Genomic DNA, 20,162 nt, shown 5'->3' with positions numbered 1-20,162 from the left:
AACAACTCAGACGTTTCTGGAGTCATTCTTCCCTCTAGCAAACCCAGAATAAACAGCAATCGCTTCTCCTGTCGCTGGGCCTGATTTAATTCTTCCACAGAGAATCCCAACTGCCCAATTCTTGGGTGCCTGAACTAGATTTTACATCGGCTCCCTTATTATGTTTTTTCGCCGGTCGAGCTAGTAACCTTCCGGATGGCACTATAGGACCATCCGGTTGACCGGTGAATGAGGATTGTGCACTCGAGGATCCTTGGTTAGACAGTAAACTGGACTGACTTGATTTGACTTGCTTATCTGAATCAGAAGCTAATCCCCTCCTTGTCGTGACCACATTTATACCAAATTCTTCATCCCAGTGGCTTAATTTATCAGAGAATTCCTAAGGGATGTGTTGTATGACTTCCTTAGACTTGTTTACCGCTAAGGAGCTAAAATAAACCTCTGAACTATCGAGATTCATTCTCATAGTCCCAACTGCATAGACTGGTTTATCATTCTCGGTGACAAGAATAGTTTCATCTTGTTTCCCGTAGACATTAGTTCCTTCCATGACTGGCTTTCCAAGACCACCAGTAAACTGATGACTTTTACTAGTCAATGGTACTGCATCATCTACATCGTCAAAAAAGGACCACCGATTTTCATGGGCCTTCTTACAATATTTACATCCCCCACAAGTAAAATCCCCAAGTCGATTTCCTACATAGCTTCCCCTACAATGCCCGTCCCCATGAGGAATACGAGACAATGCATCTGCATTACCATGATTACGACCTAATCTGTGCAGCAGCACATATTATACTGAGATAGCTCCTCCAGCAATTCTTTCCTAGTGACACAATAATTTGTTTGCCTCTTTGTGAATCCATAAGTACCATATGCTTTTACTTTTTCCTCCCCCTGGACCTGTATTAACTCGGCACCTTTAGCCATGTTTGATGCATCTACATCTCAAATAAATGGGGTCCCCCAGGGTTGGTAAAGCCAATATAGGTGGTTTTGTTAAAGCTTCTTCAGAACATTAAAAATGCTCTTAGATTGCTCTTCCCGCCACAAGAAAAACAAATGGTTTCTTTCCAGTAATGGAATACAAGTGTTCTGCTATCATGGAGAAGTTCTTAATAAACCCTCTGTTGTAATTAGCTTAGCCCATAAACAGTTCCACCTCTTTCGAGCTTGAATGAACGGGTCAATTTGTAAGAGCTTCAATATCGCTTTCGGAAACGGCCGGGGTATCACCGCTAATTATCCTACCTAAAAATTATATCTCTTTTTGAAGAAAATATACATTTTTTGGTTTCAGCTTCAACCCATAGCTTCGAAATCGCTGAAGGGCTTCCCTCAAATTAATCAAATGATTTCTAAAGCTCGTACCTAACACAACAATATCATCCAAAAAGGCTAATACTGTCTTCCATGTTAAACCCCTCATTACTAAATTCATAATACGAGCTTAAGTAGCTGGTGACCCACATAGCCCAAACGCCATGCGCTTATGTTGAAATAACCCATACTTAGTAATGAAAGCGGTCTTTTTCCGGTCCTGTTCTCTAATCGGTACCTGCCAAAAAGCCGAATTAGCATCTAATTAAGAAAACCAGATACTGCCCGATAAAGTATCTAAACAATCATCGATCATGGGCAAGGGAAAAACGTTATTCACGGTTTTCTCATTGATGCACCGAGCCATCTTTCCTCCGTATAAGCACCAAAGCCGAGGCCTTATCCGAATTTGACTCTTGATTAACCCCTGCTTTAAGCATTATATTAAGATGAGCCTCCTCTTCGCCAGCGTGGTATTCGCCGCATACCCTGCTTAATCGGCATTGCATCACCCGTCTCAATAACATGCACCATAGCAGTGAAATTCCCAAGGTCAAACTCATCTTGCGCAAACACATCTTTATATTTTATAAGCAACTGGGCTATGTGACCCTACTGCTCTTTATCAATATGTTTACAGGATTGGGAATATAATTGCCCGAAGATACGGCGGTAAAACATAATGCTCTTTACCACTAAGATCAATGCTATTTTTACCTCATTATCTCCCCAAAAACTTGGACGTATAAAATATTCCTCATCCTCCTCCCCCACCTGTTTGACGTTAGATACCGAATAAACCCTCCCTATCACAGTACCCCTTCAATACGTTCTATATCCATCCGTGGGGTTTATGATACACATTAAAGGATCAGAGAAACCCTTTTCTAAGAACTCTAGGCTTAAAGGCCTTAGTCTGTTCTAGAGGTTCAATGATATACTAGTAATCGTTAATTGGGATCCATACATGAGCCACCGAATAAGGGGGAATAACTTTACGTTTTTGCCACAGTAACCCAGTAACACAGTAACACTGCAGGTGTACCCTTACTTGAATCAATATCTAGCGTTATGTGCATACCATCAAAAATCATGGGGCTATGCATGTAAACATAATGCTCCGCGTCCTTATCAAACAAGCCATAACAAAACCTATTCATGACTTGCGTAGTCACAAATGACTTCCGTATGCCACTAAATGCTTGTCCTGCCAAGCTAAGTAATCTGTCCACAAAATCATCAATCGACTCGCCCGGGTTCTGATTCTTTTGATGAAATTGTGCTTGTTCAGCATCTGGCAAAATTTGTTCACCAAATCTTGCCTCTAACTTATCATTTAGTGTCCTATTCGAGCGCCTCCCACCGTTCTTATGTAACATTACATAATAATCCGACGCTTTACCTTCGAGCGCCAAACATAACGCACCTAATTTCGCATCTAATGACCATTGGCAGCATTCCGCGTAACGCGAAAACTTTAAATCAAAAGCTTCACAACTGCCACGACCATCAAACGTTAAATTTCTGGGTAAAGAATTTGCATGTATCTTTGACCATAACGACCTTCCATAGTACGAGTTATAACCCTCTGTCATACTAGGAATGTTATGTTTAACATCAGGGGTTAGAACATCTACATTTCTTATAGACGGCATAAACTGCCTATAACACCCTGTCATACTAGGCCTGTTATGTTTAACAGGAGTTATTACGTCTACATTTGTAGCAGACAGCATTAACTGCCTAAAGTCAGATCGAATACCCCAGGAACTTTCGGTGTAGAAAATCTGACCACGAATACCCCAAACTACTCCCCTGAAACTTAGGCTTAATTTCTTGAGGCCGAACTACAGGAACATGTAATGTTCCTTAAGTCCCAGAAGGCCCAGCAGCTTTGCTTTCGACACTTTTCAATTTCGGCGTATCCGAATGATTAGACCCTGAAAAATCTTCCAACGACTTAAATGATCTGTCTGCCGAGTTGTCCATTTCCGAAACTGCATCGACTGAAGTTCCCTCATCGGAAGGAAACTTTCCCAATTTTTTTTTAGTGAAAAATCGATATTATCCAAATTTTCACTAGTAAAAGTTCTACGACATATTGCAGACAATATGTCTGGTGTTATATTACCACCAGCTTCCATAATCGACAAGAGAATGGTAGCTAACTTTTCACTTACCCCTGGAATTTTAGCCAGTTCATCCTTAGAAGCATAATTAATTGCAACTTTGGCATAAATTGACTCAATTTCTTTCATATCTGGAAATTCTTCAAACATCGCCATTTCAAATAATAAAGAAATACAATGTTGGTGAAAACAATTTATTTATTAAACTTCACAGACAATACACAGAAAAAACACCGGTTGAAAGTATCCCGAGATACCTTATAAAAATTCCCGATATAAAATTTAATTTATACCCAATAATACACAATATTAATTAATATCGTGCTTAAAATATTCCTCTGCAATTCAATTTAATAAATTGCTAGGTTTAGGGGGAAAAAATTGATACCGGTATACAATTTTAAGGGGAAAATACACGAGGAAAAAATGGAGGGAAAAAACAAACGACAAAAAATGACGTGGATTCTCTCTGGTAGCGACAAAAATAAAGGCCGCAGCTAGAATTAAATCACCGCTGCCACCATTATATTACAACTATAATGGTAAATGGGAACTTTCTTGTTTCCAGATTTTTTTACAAAGTTATACGCAATGGATGCAATCGGATAATTCTTCAAAGCTTCTGATGCGTTCAATCTGTAGGAAATACAGATTAGAAGGGGCAGGAACACTGCGATGTCACTCGTGCATCACTTCCGGTTCAGGTCAGCCACCACTATTGAGATTGACGGGCAGCTTCCACTACAGTTATTACTTTTTGCACTTTTACTACAATATGGATATAGATACGTTAATCCGAGTAGTGTTGTGGTTAGAGAGTTCAGATTATGACATGTTTGAAGAGTTCATGTGAAGAAAAAGCTTCTTCTTCCAAGTTCAAATCTGGAATTTTGCAATATTTTTATGTCTGTATGGTTTTTATTTTCAGAAAACATTTTCATATTCTCTTTTATAACCCTGTGATTAATTCAATATTTTGTACAATTTAAAGTTAACCTTAAAACGATTTAGCGAAATTGAACCATAAAAATTTGATTTTAACAGTCATCAAACAGATTGAAAAGAATTGTCAATTTAATTCTATTTGAAATTCTGAATTCATTTTTTAAACAATTTCGGCTCATTTGTATATTGATATCTTTAAATTTCTTCTATTCCACATTTATCACTATAATTACTAGTTGCCTCTAACTTTACTTGTTAAAGCAACTGCGTGTTAAACTGAATGTTCTGAAATAGAATTATATGAAATAAATTCACGAGGAACTAAAATCCGCTTCTTTAAAAAATATCTAAAAACAAAAAAAAATGAAAAGAAAGAAATGCCTTTTCGAAGGATCAAACCACGGTCTCTAAACTGACGAACGAAGCAAACACTCAACGACTACGCTATTACGCTGAACGGTTAAAAATGAGTAATTGTTACATTAAGTAGTTAAAGAATTAAGCGATAAATAGTATGCTTTTATATAAGAATTATCGACACCCCATTTTGTCAATATTTATGTAAACGGATAATGAAAGGAATAGCGAATTCGAACTGTACGTTTAAAATATTTATGTTACACAATCTGGCAGATATGGAAATAGTTTAACATTATAGCATAATGAAAACTACTTTATTGAAATTGGAAGTGTAATATATTGAGATTGGAAGTGTAATGTATTGAGATTGGAAGTGTAATTTGTCGAAAGATTAAGCCTAAAATAGTAATAAAATTAATCCATTTATACATATCACTCAATTTATTTTCCTCATGATAAAATATAACATGTTATTTCATCAATTAATTATAATCGTCTGATACATGAAATAAGAATGAATGAATGAATGAATGAATGAATGAATGAATGAATGAATGAATGAATTAAAATATGTTTTACCTATTAAATTTTGAAACTGTTATATAGACAATATCCTAGTTTTCCTATTTATTCTCTAAAAAATACCTGAAAAACGTGTAGCAATAATTAAACTGTTTTGAAATATAAGCATATAAAATGATACTTTTGCGTAAGAATATTCTTTTAAGTTTCTTTTGTCAACATCATTAAATTAATATTTATCAAATTTTATATAACTTTCAAATACTGAACTAAAAAGATCCACACACAAAATAATATTATTTTTCTATAAAAAAAAGATAAAGAAACAAATAATGCTGTTTGTATATATTAATAATGGCTTGTTCCCTTTATAGATGGCAGACAAATATTATAGACTAGTTTGCTTTGTGGTTGATACTTGTGCTGGCGTATTAAGGAAATATTTGGTCAAACTTGCAAAAACTGATGCAGGGAGCACTTTTACGTCAGTTTTGACATATTTAAATCAAAGACATGGGGATGTAAAGCAGCTATTGCTGCAGAAAAAGATCAGGAAAGATCAGTATAATTTACTGTATCCTGGTAACGGCAGCGCTGATGAAAACCAATGGGATATAACATTAATTGTTACATTAATTGTTGCATTATTTCCAACACATGAAACATGTGCTCTATCTGAAATCCGAGATATTCGGAATAAGTTGCTGCATCACCCAAATACTAGAAATATTTCTGATGATGAGTTCGACGATTATTGGGTACGCTTGGACACTGCCATCATGCTTATCGTTAACACATGTACTGTCAAAGAAGTTTTTAGTCCAAAAGATAAAGCTGCATTTCAAGATAAAATCAGTAAAGCAAAATGTAACAATCTTCCAAATATCGGAGATTGTCTACGTTGTTGGTACGAGGAAAGAATTAAGCAAATGGAATCAACAGTTGAAGAAACAAATACTATCATTCGAAAAGTGACTGTCGAAAAGCCGGGACCTTCAGGTTGTCTCTTTAGAATATATTTTAACCAATGACTTATCATTCCAATTAATTAATTGACACAAATTCATGAGTTAGCACAAAAGTGTCTTTACTTTTGATTTCGAAAGAAATAGATATATTTGATACTTATAAAATCTTTTTTGGAATAAATAAAATCGGCATGACATATTTTGTATCAACGCATATCAGTATACATGTATCACATTTTTCATCTCCGTATGATAAGTTTTGAAATATGTTCTTTTCTTTTCTAGCTTCAGAACATATAATTTATGTACTTATAATTATATGCTAGACAAATAAACCAATGTGTTAAATTTCAGGGGACAAAAATAAAAGATTTAAAGTTGTTGATGGTATACTGGCAAAACTTCAAAGTAAGTTTTTTTTAAAAGAGCATTATTTTCTAGAGTTATCAGATAAAAAATACGTTATAAATGTTAACGTGTGAATATATTATTTACAAAATTCTTTTAAACAGAAATAAATTAATGCATTTGACAAAAGTTATTTTCCATGTTTCAAGTTCAGAGAAATTCGATTTCATGACTGCAATGCTTGTTTTTACAAAGACATTTTTTGTATTTAAGAGGAATTCGTGTTATCGATGAAGGACTTTCCGGACGATTTCAATGCTCCAAATGAAGTTTCAGGTATTCGAGCTAAACTGAGAGATTGTCATCACGTGGTTGTAACCGGATGCAACAATAGCCGTTACTTAGAGACCGCTCTTGCAGCAATAAAGGGGATGGACTATAATTACAAACGAAGCGTAGAAATGCACACGTCGTCTGATTGGCGGCACATTGACCCTGAAGATGTAGATTTGGTTTTATGTAGAGATCCATTTGGAGGATTTTCTTACGATGAAAGGAAAGCTAAAGCAATGGGTGATATATTTAATAGCATGATTTATTCAACAAAGGCAGCAAATGGTGATAAAACCTTAGATATCGTCATAGTTACAGACTTGAAGATATTTGAAGAGTGCAAATGCATCATGGTCATGAAATTTTTAGACGATGTGGTGAAGGTTGTTTTACTGATCTGACGAGTTCAACGCAACCCCGGCTGATCTTACATAAGGTATATTTGTGATTATGCAACTATCTGCTTTATTTAATGTCAAATATATTTCTCTTATTCCTGTCTATATCAAAAGTCCATTAAGCCTCACCTAAAATACTAATAATTTCTATTTTATTCTATTTATTTAGTTTTCAAAACTTAAGTCAATGCGCATAGTTATAGCTGAGCAATCTTGTGTATGTTTAGATAAAAGTCCAGTTATAATGGTTAAGTATATTGTATTGAAGTCAAAATACTACTCCCTTTACATTTTGCAACCTTAAACACAAAGCATATCATATTTTCTGGTGTTTAATGTGCCTTTAAAAGTATATCAGTTATAGTTAATACAAATATTCGGACATGATGCTTTCTTATTAATCCATTACTTTTCTCCGTCTGACGATAAAACCTAGAATGTTTTCCCTAAAAGGTAATGTAGTACAAGGACATACCATGTCACGAGAAACTTCTATATTTCAGGATGTACAAGTCAGAGTCAGTCGCCTTCCGTGTCATTACTTAAGAATTTAAGAGGTAACATATTTATTCAAATCATTTACATTTCCTATTGATGTGAAACCATAATGAATCATTTCACATCATTAAAAACTAAAACATGTTAATATTTGCTTTTTTTTAGTGATGACGAACAATTTTCTCAAGAAATATGAGATATCCTGCGGTCATGTGAATAAGAACGTTCTTAGAAAAGCAAAGGATAAGTTCAAGGCACATAAAGCATTAGTTCTATCAGGTCCTAAAAACTGTGAGAAAACTTCAGTTGCTGTTGCATTGACGTCTTCGTATGAATCAAGTCAATGTTTACTTCTCAAGAAACCTTACGATGTCAATTACATTGACTTTGCAAACATTTGCTTGGTTATCATTAATGAGTTTGCTGGAAAATATCGTTACGAAGAGAATGATGTGTACGAATGGTACAACATGTTTGACCATCTGTACTATGCCGTTGAAGCAGGACAGATGAATGTGATAATAACATGTGACAAGGGTAAACTTGAAAAATGTATCAACGAAATTGGACCGCATGCCATTCTTGACCACGTGGTGGATATACCTTTACAGACAATTGTCGTTAAATCAGAAGTTACTGAACGTAAGTTGAGTTATATATCATAACATCGTTGTATTGATTTTAATAAGTAATTTATCATATGACTTTCACTTTGACTGTTTTAATGATTAAGTAACTAAATGACCGGTTATGTCACTAAAGGTTTAGATCGAAAAATATACAGATTAATATTATTGACGGTTGTGTCGATTCCATCGGGAAACAAAAAACAATTGTTTGTGACGCATGCCATTATATTTTGACAAATAACAGGTTTCTAGTATAGTTGATAGTAATTTAAAATTCTTTAAACAATCTTCTCTGGGATACATAATGGTCTTGAATTGTTTGTAATGACATTAGGATTTAAGGATTGAATGCATTTCTGTTTGTCTGTTAAACTTAGGACTAGAATATGGACATCTGTCTGGACATTTAGTAACTACAGGTCATTCTATAGGTACAATATCAAATACCACACTGTCTAAGAACTACCCACCAACATTGTCAGTCGTACCGTCCCAAGGGCAAATCTTGCTTCCGATTTCTACCGAAAATACGTCACTTCTAGGTAGAGCACAAAGGAAAGGTTTGTCTTAATTACTTATAATTTATATCAATAAAATTAATATTCAAAACAGTAATTATGATAATGAGCTACTATTAATCCTCGCAGGAGGTAGCGGAACAGGAACAGCTGTATATAGCTTTGGTGCTGTTAATCTGACTTTTTATACTTTTATCTGTTCGTTTTATAGTCTGTCATTTTTTAAATTTTTTTGTCTGGATTTATTTAGTAGTTTTAGAGTTTTTGCCCTTGACTTAGTAAAAATTTGCAATTTTCAACTTGTGTCGCATGTAAATCAAAAAGGATTTGACCTAGAGTCATGAAATAGATAAATACAGAATCCCTAAAGAAAGCCCAACACGGCAAAATTGAAAATGTTGCAGGCTCGGTTTGATTGAGCCTGTTCATGGACGGTACTGGAAAGTGCAAGTTACCATCCACGCCCCCTAGCACCGGCTTAAGCAGAATTCAACATTTAAACATGAAATAGTAAAATTTTGAATTTTGAAACATCCGCAGATGTGTTCATACGGCGGTTATCATGGAACCTTCAATGTGACACTTCAGTGCCATTCCATGAAAAGCGGCGTATGGTCCCCAAGTAATAAAAAGCGTGTGCCCTAAACGAGAAAACTTTACAGGAATGTTGATCAGAATGTGAAGTTGTGCACCTCCGTATTTTCGTGTGGATTTATGTAGTATTTTTAGAGTTATTGCCCTTGACTTAGTAAAATTTTGCAATTTTCAATTTGTGTCGCATGGAACTCAAAAAGGATTTGACCAAAAGTCATGAAACATTACAGGAATTTTTATCTGCATGTGAAGAATTGTCTGAAATAAATTCAGGAGGAACTAAAATCCGCTTCTTTGAAAAATATCTAAAAACAAAAAAGAAATGAAAAGAAAGAAATGCCTTTTCCAAGAATCGAACCACGGTCTCTGAACTGATGAAGCCAACACTCAACGTGGATTTGTTTAGTATGTGTATAGTTATTGCCCTTGACTTAAAATTTTTTGCAATTTTCAACTTTTTTTCAATTTTTGCATGTGACTCAAAAAGGATTTGACATAGAGTCATTAAACCTTACAGGAAGGTTGCGCAGCATATGTAGTTGTGCACCTTGGGTTTCGCTTGTGGATTTATCAAGTATTTGTAGAGTTATTTCCCTTGACTTAGTAAAAACCCTTTTTTCATTATGTTTTGTTATTTGTTCCTTGAGTGCTCGAGTTAGAATCAACCAACTTTACAGGAATAATGAACAACATCATTTAATTACAGGAATAATGATCAACATCACTGTGAAGCTATGCACCTGGGACTTTGCATGTGGAGTTTTTTTAGAGTTATTGCCCTTGACTTACAGTAGTATAAATTTGAAATTTTCAACTTGTTCATGCATAGCTCAAAAAATATTTGACATGTGGGCCTGAAAGTTTACAAGAATGTTGGTAAGCATGTGTACTTATGCACCATGGAGTTTGCTTGTGGATTTATTCAGTATTTGTAAAGTTCTTGCCCTTCACTTAGTAAAAGATTTTTAGTTTACAACTTGTGGCACATGTAGATCAAAACATATTTGACCTACAGTCATAAGATTGACAGAACAGTGGCGTGTGGGGACACCCGTGTCCTATGGACACATTTCTAGTTAATATTTACAAAAATAGTCATTGCTTACAATTATTGTATATTCTTATGTTGTTCTCTTAACCCTTTTCCCCATGAGCATATTGTGAAAAATGGCCGTTTTCACTGAAAAGCCTCCTGTTACAAGTTCAAACTGCTATGGAACTATAAAATGCTTCAATACTAATCAAACTTGGCACAAATGTTGACTGGACCATTGCCTTTGTAACGACATGCTCAGTCTTAAATTTCCTGTTACCATGGCAACGAGGGGACATCTCAAAATTGCCAAAAATCACTATTTTGCCTCGATTTTTTCTATCAAAATTTATTCAAAGTGCTGCAACTTCTCAAGGGATTGAGATAGAGTCAAAGGCTTTTCAGCGTTGGTTAAACGTTACATTATGATCGACCTGGGGTCATTTTTAGCCTCTCACAAGTCCAAAATTTTCTTGGCGATGAGGGGGACTCCGCCCCCCTTCAAACCTCCCTAACAGAAGGGGGCACATCCCCCTTCTGGCAACCCCTTGGATGGGGGGCGGCGCCGAAAAAGTGCTTCAATTTTTTTAGCAACATTTCTCAAACGAAACTTATGTTTGGGGCCCAAATAGGACATCTTTTCACTATTTGACACCTAAAAAGGGGGGGGGGATGGGTCGAAAGTTGCGTTGTTTCGCGTATATATGTGGTAAAGGGTTAACAAAAAATGATGAAAAACTTTGGAATCACCTAAAAACTAGTTTTTTCCATGTTAACATGTGGTCTTTCACCTTATTTTGGTGAAAAATTGTTGTTTTGTAACATTTATAATTTTTTTAGTTAACCCTTTCCCCATGAGCATATTGTGAAAAATGGCCGTTTTCACTGAAAAGCCTCCTGTTACAAGTTCAAACTGCTATGAAACTATGAAAAATGCTTCAATACTAATCAAACTTGGCACAAATGTTGACTGGACCATTGCCTTTGTAACGACATGCTCAGTCTTAAATTTCCTGTTACCATGGCAACGAGGGGACATCTCAAATTTGCCAAAAATCACTATTTTGCCTCGATTTTTTCCATCAAAATTTATTCAAAGTGCTGCAACTTCTCAAGGGATTGAGATAGAGTCAAAGGCTTTTCAGCGTTGGTTAAACGTTACATTATGATCGACCTGGGGTCATTTTTAGCCTCTCACAAGTCCAAAATTTTCTTGGCGATAAGGGGGACTCCGCCCCCCTTCAAACCCCCCGAACAGAAGGGGGCACATCCCCCTTCTGGCAACCCCCTGATGTATCTTTTGGATGGGGTGCAGCGCCAAAAAGTGCTCATTTTTTTAGCAACATTTCTCAAACGAAAACTTATATTTGGGGCCCAAATAGGACATTTTTTCACTATTTGACACCTAAAAAGGGGGGGGGGGGGTCGAAAGTGCGTTGTTTCGCGTATATATGTGGTAAAGGGTTAAGTTTTTATGATTTTGAATGGAACTTTTGAATCTTCTAGGTCGGGGAGGGTGTCCGCGGGCTTCTCAGAGTCCATTTGGTCCTGGTCCGGACCCGTTACTGATGTCGCCTCATAATGTATCACCAAAATCTATGAGAGCCACGCAGCAGATCAGTCCATCATATTCTCAAGGAGGTTTAGGTGCTGCGTTTGGGCAAGGTGTCATGGCCTCTCAGGCAAACTCCTTGCCGTCACCACAATACTCTCAGAATCAAGGGAGCGGCCAGCTGGGTTTGAATGCACACAGTATGGACATTGATCTGAGTTTGTTTGACAGGTTTGTAACATTTTTATTCTGAACGAGGGAATTTGAATGAGCCAGTAGCTTGATAAAAAAAATTCTCGCAACATGTTACAAGTTACCAGTCTTTATTATTCCTTTTAATCTGATACTTATAGCACACTTTGGGGCGTTCGTGGCCGAGTGGTTAAGGTTGTTGACTTCAAACCACTTGCTCCTCACCGCTGTGGGTTCGAATCCCAACAGGGACTTTGGATTCTTTCATGTGAGGAAGCTATCCAGCTAGCTTACATAACGTCGGTGGCCGTTTGTGTCTGAAATAATGTAAAGGAGGGCACCTTAGGTCTTCTTCCAGCAGTAAAGCTGGAACGTTGCTATATGATCTATACTGTTTTGGTGTCTCATTAAAACCAATCAAACAAACTTATATCACCCTTAAGAAATGGGGCAACTTCTTTTTAACTTAATGAAACCTCCACTGATATGTTTCTAAATCATTATAAATTTAGAAAGTTATCCAGTTAACTTGTATGTATGTGTGTAGTTTTACCTGGAGGGCAGGTTTTTACATGAAATACAGTCGACTCCGGTAATAACGAACTCAATGGGACATTAAAATATCGTTTGTTATATCCGAAGTTCGCAAAAAGCGAAGTAGCAACAACTTGCTGACTTGTTTTGATAGGGAAATTTGCCGTGAAACAGTCATACTTTTCACTGGTTACCTGTGTAACCGGTATTTTACTGCAGCGGTTATTTAATGGTTATTTAATTCGGGGCATTTTATTGATCAATATATTACGTACATGGTACATGTATTTATTCATGTAGTACTTGTCTATAAAGTATTTTCTTTTGCTTTTTGTTTATTATCGTTTGGTTAATATTGCAAACAAAACCATTCATTATTTGGTAATAATCGGGTATTTACAGCAATCAACTAAGGGTACGAAATACATTTTTCCGTAACAAGTAGGAAATTATGTTGTGAGAACTTTGTATCATTCGTTTGTATAATTATCGTAGAGCGTTATTCATGTACTGATCCTAATCGAGCGCATCCCGATATTTCATTTATAACCGAGGAAATGTACATGTTTTCCGTCATTTGGGACTTGAAAAAATGGTTCGTTATAGCCGAAAATTAGTTATAACCGAGTACGTATTAAGCGATGTGATTTTATATAAAATAAAGAAGGAATCGGGTGGGGATGTCATATTTAGTTCGCTATTAACGATAATTCGTTATAAGCGGGTTCGTTATAAGTGGAATCGACTGTAATATATCAGTGGATATATAAAACCTTTCTTTGTCATTGCAAGCTTTTGACTTGTATATTAAATCTCATAATGAAATACAGTTAAATGTGATTTATTATTAATATTGTAATGATGTTTCATAGTAGCTTGTGAAATTCATATTGTATATTCTAATTTTATTACAGCAGTAAAAAGCCAATAGATGTGCCATTAAGTGTGAACACGCCCGGCCCTCCAAAGACAATCAAGGAAGAATTGCGCAATTTTTGTAATGCAAGATCTCAGAACAGCCTTCAAGGTCAAAGTTCACTCCAAAACAGCTTGCAAGGTCAGAGTTCACCGCAGAACAGTCTTCAAGGTCAGAGTACACTTCAGAGCAGTCTCCAAGGTCAAAGTTCACTTCAAAATAGTTTTCAGGGTCCAAATTCACTACAAAATCAAAACTTCATGCAGAATCAGGTGTCAATGCATAATTCTCTGCAAGGTCACATGATGTCAGCGCATCAATCACATCAGGTGCAGCAGACGCAACAGTTCATGTCATCTGTGCAGCAGACAAAGCAGCATCAGTCTATGAAACAAAACACAATGTCTGAACTACCACTGGATATTTTAGAACAGAGTGAGTATAATTCATGTATTTGTTATAAAATGAACTTTAACTTAAGATTTATTTTTGTTATCTACAGATATTAATTTCATGTATGCCAGCATTCCAGCAAGCTTATTGTTGACTAATAATTTTATTCTGGAGCCCACTTGTGTATAAAATGATGCATAATGGGGCATCAGAAGCCAACCTTTATTTTAAAAAAAATTGAAAGACACCATATTACCATATTACAGATTATTGAGGGGAATTAACCCCTCCTCCCCCATAGTTTGCTACAATTTACAAAGTAACATGAAAATTTAATATTTAATTAAATAATTTCCAATTCAAGCAGCGACAACCTTTTAAATGAAATAATTTCCCACTTAAGCAGTGACAACCTTTATAAATGACATCATCTCCCACTCACCCAGTGACAACATTTTAAATGAAATCATTTCCCACTTAAGCAGTGACAACCTTTTAAATGAAATCATCTCCCACTCAAGCAGTGACAACATTTTAAATGAAATCATTTCCCACTCAAGCAGTTGCAACCTTTTAAATGAAATCATTTTCAACTCAAGCAGTGACAACCTTTTAAATGAAATCATTTCCAACTCAAGCAGTGACAACCTTTTAAATGAAATCATTTCCCACTCAAGCAGTGACAACCTTTTAAATGAAATAATTTCCCATTAAGGAAGGCATTGAATTGCCCTTATTTATTACCCTCGAAATAGATGTATATGAATATTTCATTTCAGGAATACAAAATCCAATGCAGTTCAAAAGAGGATTACAAAGGTACAATATGAAAACATTCATTGGCAATCCCTGTTAAGCTATTTGATACAAAAGTACCTATGTCCCGTATTATACATGTACCTATATCAATCAATGAGCAAAACAAAATGTAATTATTTTAGCGTTTTTACAGGAAAGGTTGCGTTGTCTTAGTGTTCAAAAATATTTTAATGCGTTAATAAATCATTTTATGATATACCTATACATGAAATAATGATGAATAAAATGCGTATTTTTATTTTCCGATTTTTCACTGTAAAAAAATATTTTTCACTGCAGTGAAACATATTTTCTGTATTTCCACTGTTGTCTTGCCGGACTACTTTCTTCTTAACTCAGCCAATACAAAAATACAATATTAAAAGGAAATTCCTCCAAATTATATATAAGGTTATAAAAAAGAAAAAGTATATAATAAACAAAACATTCAAGATTTTTCTATAAATACAGTATTTATTTCCTTCTTGAGGTATGAAAATTATCATATTTATTTTCATACCTCTCGATGAAAATAAATCCTGTATTTATAGAAGAAACTTGAAAATCCTCTATACATTTCCTTGTATAATACACTATCATTTTAAAGAAAGTCAATAGTTGTTACCTTTCTGATTTCACTTTAACTAAAATTCATGTGATGAAATATATATCAGCTCTCCCTATAAAATAAAACCTACGATCACATTTCATACATAGAGGATATGGAACAAGTGCAGGTGAGAACTACATTTATTGAATGAGATTAAAAAGGTTATATTATTCGAACCTCTGTTATGATATTACCTTATTCAACTCGTTCAATCAGTTTAGTATTGAACCCACACGAATTTAATACTCTATTTATAACATACCAAAAATAAAAGACAGTTAAGTTAGAAAAGAATCATTTTTCATTTGACGCGCATATAGTGTGACGAAATGTATACTGTATTTATTGGAAAAAAAATAAATATCCACTATTCAATAAAACATTATAAAATTGGTGTAATAACACTTTGATGTGACGTTATTTGCATTGTTAATACATTATTTCTATCAGTGAACCGTTCTTATTTAACTTGTATGATAAAAAGAATATTATATTCGCATAGATTCAGTGCTAGATTTATTGAACTCGTCGTCTAGTAAAACAATATAATACTCGCCATTTATTCAACTCGTTGAATAAAAAAATGTGATACCCACCAGAATAAATTTAGCAATAAAAGTGCACTCATTCAATATCCTCTATTATGATAATAATTGATTTTACCAAAAATTAACATAGATATCAATATATTAAAAGGCGTGTTTCTCCGGAAAATTAATTTGCTTATTGTACATTGTCGCACAAATTTGGCATTTATACCTTAATGCATGAATTTAAAGAATACTTATTTGATTTATTCATCGATAGCTTTATAATCAACCAGAAATTGAAAACCTGAAGTCAAATATAAAGTTACAATTAAAGCCTTCGCATTTTTTGGATCAAATAAACCCTGTCTTGCCAGCCTATACAAATCAATGTATATCCAGTCTTGCAATTACAAGCACATGCTATTACCGAACACTGTACACCTTCGAAGCCTTTATACTTTAACTTTTACCATTATTATGATAACAAGAAGGTACTGTGACTATTATCAAGCTTGATCAAACTTATGTTAAGGAAAGGCCATTTTATATACAAGTTAGTTCTTCAATGCTTTGATATGCAACGTTTTTCAGTGGTTTACTTATTTTCGAATATTTGTACATGTATATTTGTGCCTCAGTCAATAATTAAAAATTTGAGAAAGTAAAATATCAAAGTATGTATATTGTGGGTGTTCCGATGAAACATTAAATAAATAAATTTGACTGTAGCTTAAATGCCATGCATTTACACCTGAATTTAACTGGAGACAAAGATTAGAATTCAGCGATTTTTCTTATTTATTTATTCTTATCTTTTCTACTTTTGCTCACAAAGATTTCAGTTTTATTTATTATTTAGTGCAGTTTTATCAACAAATCATTAAATGTTTGCTCTTTATATAACTTTATCTAAAAGTATCTTTCATAAAGCTGCAATATTGAATTAAAACATTTCTTGCGAAAAACATGTTTTAGATAGAAAAAAATATCACACGTCAATATTTGATTATTTAGCTTTACACATTTGATCTTTGTTCTCAATTCCCCGGAATTTTTTTTATCGCTTTAAAAATTTATGAATATATGTCCTATTTCAGTGATTTACTGACCGAGACAATTGATTTGACTGTAAAAAGAGCGAGATCAATGTCGTCAGGTTTATGGTCAGTCGAGAAGAAAAGTGAAATAAACATCAGGATCAATGGTGATAGTCATGATTGTATGGTTTATGGAAGTTGTATACTACCTTCAGGAGAAATTCTGCTTGCAGATCATTTTAATAAAAGATTGAAGAAACTTGATAACACGTATAATGTAAAGTGTGTGTGTGATCTTCCTCGTCAACCATATGATGTTTGTTATGTCGGGGATAATGAAGCTGTTGTATCACTGGGGAGAAACTTTCAGTTCGTGGATACAAAACATAGTATGAAAGTGATTAGATCCATTGATACAAATCATGCTTGTAATGGTCTGGCTCGTCATGGTGATCATATGTATGTTAGAGACTGTTATGGTTCTGTTTATAGTTATAGTACAGATGGTATAAAACAGCAGATGATTTATTCATCTACAAAATATTATTATAACACTATTACTGTGAGTAATGATGGAAGTAAGTTTTACTTTCCATGTGAAAATAAGCTTGTTACCATTGACAACAATGGAAAGCAATTGTTTACATTAAAATATCTACACATACATAGCTCATGTGGAGTTTGTGTAGATGAACAAGGTTATGTTTATGTAAATAGTAGGAATGGAAATATTTTACAAATAAGTGAAGATGGTAGAACTATACTTCAAATCATAACAAACGTATCTGGCAGTGCTTATGCATATACTCGGACATTAAGATTTCATAGGAAAAATAAAGCTCTGATAGCAGCATGGTATTCAAACACAATTAGTGTCGTAAAACTGAGGAATAATTAGTGTCGTAAAACTGAGGAATAAATGTGAAACTCAAACAAGATGAATAAATACAATACTGCGATCATATAAGGAACATTTAAATAAAGTTTAAATATCTTAATATATGATACTATATATTACCAACATAACAAGTTAGAATTATTCCTCACTAGATGGTGAAACAAACTCGATTTTCTATTTTCACTTCAAAGTATTGATAATGCAAAATATGTGTTTATAAACTTTGACTTTGATAATTTGAAATACAATGTAAGAATTTAATTATTTAAATTAGACACATCCTATTTCTTCCTTTACATGTCAGAAGTGTAAATCATAAAGATTATTTTAGTTATATTATGATTATATTCTGATCAGAACACACTAGCTCCCAAAATGTAAAATGGAAACATAAAAGTCAGCCAATAAAAATGACAATATTGTAGACACAATTTGATTTAGCCTGTTAATAAATAGCATTAGTAAATGCGTTCTAATTTTCTCAGTCTTTGATATTAAAACAAGGCTCTGGAAAATGCAGAATAGATTCACAGAAAGCTATAATTCAGTCAAAAGTTTAGCAAGATTTAATAGTCCCAAAGACAATAAGCTACACGTTTAAATTGACATCTGACCTTATTCAAGATAATGATCTTCCATATTTATTCAAAGCAGCAAATTTACATATTCGGAAAGAAATAAAATGCTGTCAAACATCATGCTTAAGTCATTATTTATTTTTTAGGTTTATTTTTTACAATAATATTTCTACAAAAGTTTGAAGTTTTAATTGAAGACAATCAATGGTTTGTAAAATGTATGTAATAGAAAGAGCATCGACATGACAGATGTAAATGCATTAATTTAACATTTGATAGCAAAAATAAAGCTCTGATAGCAGCAGGGTGGTCAAACAAAATTATAGTCCTTAAACTAAGGAAACAATGTGAAACTCATACAAGATTGATAAATAGGAGTCCGTGATCACATAATGGACAACTAAATAAAGTTAAGATTTCTTAATACATAAAACACTTTATTTTCACTGGCATAATGTAAAGTTAGAAATTTCCTCACAGTCACTAGATGGCGGAACAATAATGATTTTCTGTTTTCACTTCATAGAGTAGATAAAGCAAGATATATGTTTATAAACTTTGACTTTGACAATACATCATAAGAATTTAATTATTTACTAGTAATAAGACACCTCCTATTTCTTCCTTTTACAAGTAAAAAGTATAAATCTTAATGATTATTTAAGTATGATTTTGGAAAAAAACAACCCCAAATTGTATGGATATTTTTATGATATTTTATTCAAAAATAATGTTATCAACATGTCAAATAAAACAGTACAATACAAGTAAATAAATAAGTAAGTACAATAACAACAATATCATACAATTATAACAATAATGTTTGTATCATTATATATACTTATGCAGTATTTTAATCGGGAATTTTACATGGTACCTTAAAGATCCTTTACACATCAATATGTTCTATATGTTCTCTACATATCGCATGTAAATATATTAAATTTTGCTTCACATATTTAATTTCTATTCATATTTTTATTCATATGTCATTAGTATATATTATTTCATTATACATTGAACATGTTTGTGTTTTTTGTATAATAAAATCAGCTTACATTTAATAAATTTTCCTTTATTATTACTGTCAAGTCACATTAGCGTTTGTTTAAATTAAGTGATTGATTATTTGATTACATTTATTAAGTAAGCCAAAAACAGTTAGTTGCACAAGTTTCTTTCCTTCCTTTTAGGGTACTCCACTGAGGTCCTATAGCTTTAAAACGTTAAATTTGAAAATCTTAATAAGATCAATCTGGTCACTTAAAAGGGAAAAAACGATAATAACGAAATTTATCAGAATTAAGTTGAAAATAATATGTAAAGCGATTGTCGGTCCGAAAAAAGTAAAACGCATTCTAGGTCATTTTTCGCAATAAAAACAATTATTCTTGAAAATCCGGAGTGTGCTAATGATCTCAAGTTTTATACATAACATAGCGGTAGAGACCTACATGAAACGATATAAAAATCTTAAAAGATATTTCCAGTCCTGTCACGTCAAAAAAACCTCAGTAAAGTCC

At 33.8% G+C, this 20,162-nt stretch overlaps 2 protein-coding genes across 2 annotated transcripts in view; one reads left to right on the top strand and one right to left on the bottom strand.

Moving 5' to 3' along the window:
* LOC132718814 (uncharacterized) overlaps positions 1-20,162 on the top strand; it is a 67,588-nt gene that overhangs the window by 5,225 nt on the left and 42,201 nt on the right. The gene's annotated exons all lie outside the window — the stretch shown is intronic.
* LOC132718818 (solute carrier family 12 member 8-like) overlaps positions 1-20,162 on the bottom strand; it is a 48,556-nt gene that overhangs the window by 16,167 nt on the left and 12,227 nt on the right. The gene's annotated exons all lie outside the window — the stretch shown is intronic.

The sequence above is a fragment of the Ruditapes philippinarum genome, unplaced genomic scaffold (genome assembly GCF_026571515.1).
Source record: "Ruditapes philippinarum isolate M1 unplaced genomic scaffold, ASM2657151v2 ctg7096_1_1_1_1, whole genome shotgun sequence".
Lineage (NCBI taxonomy): Eukaryota > Metazoa > Mollusca > Bivalvia > Venerida > Veneridae > Ruditapes > Ruditapes philippinarum.
This window is presented reverse-complemented; position numbering and strand designations above follow the sequence as displayed.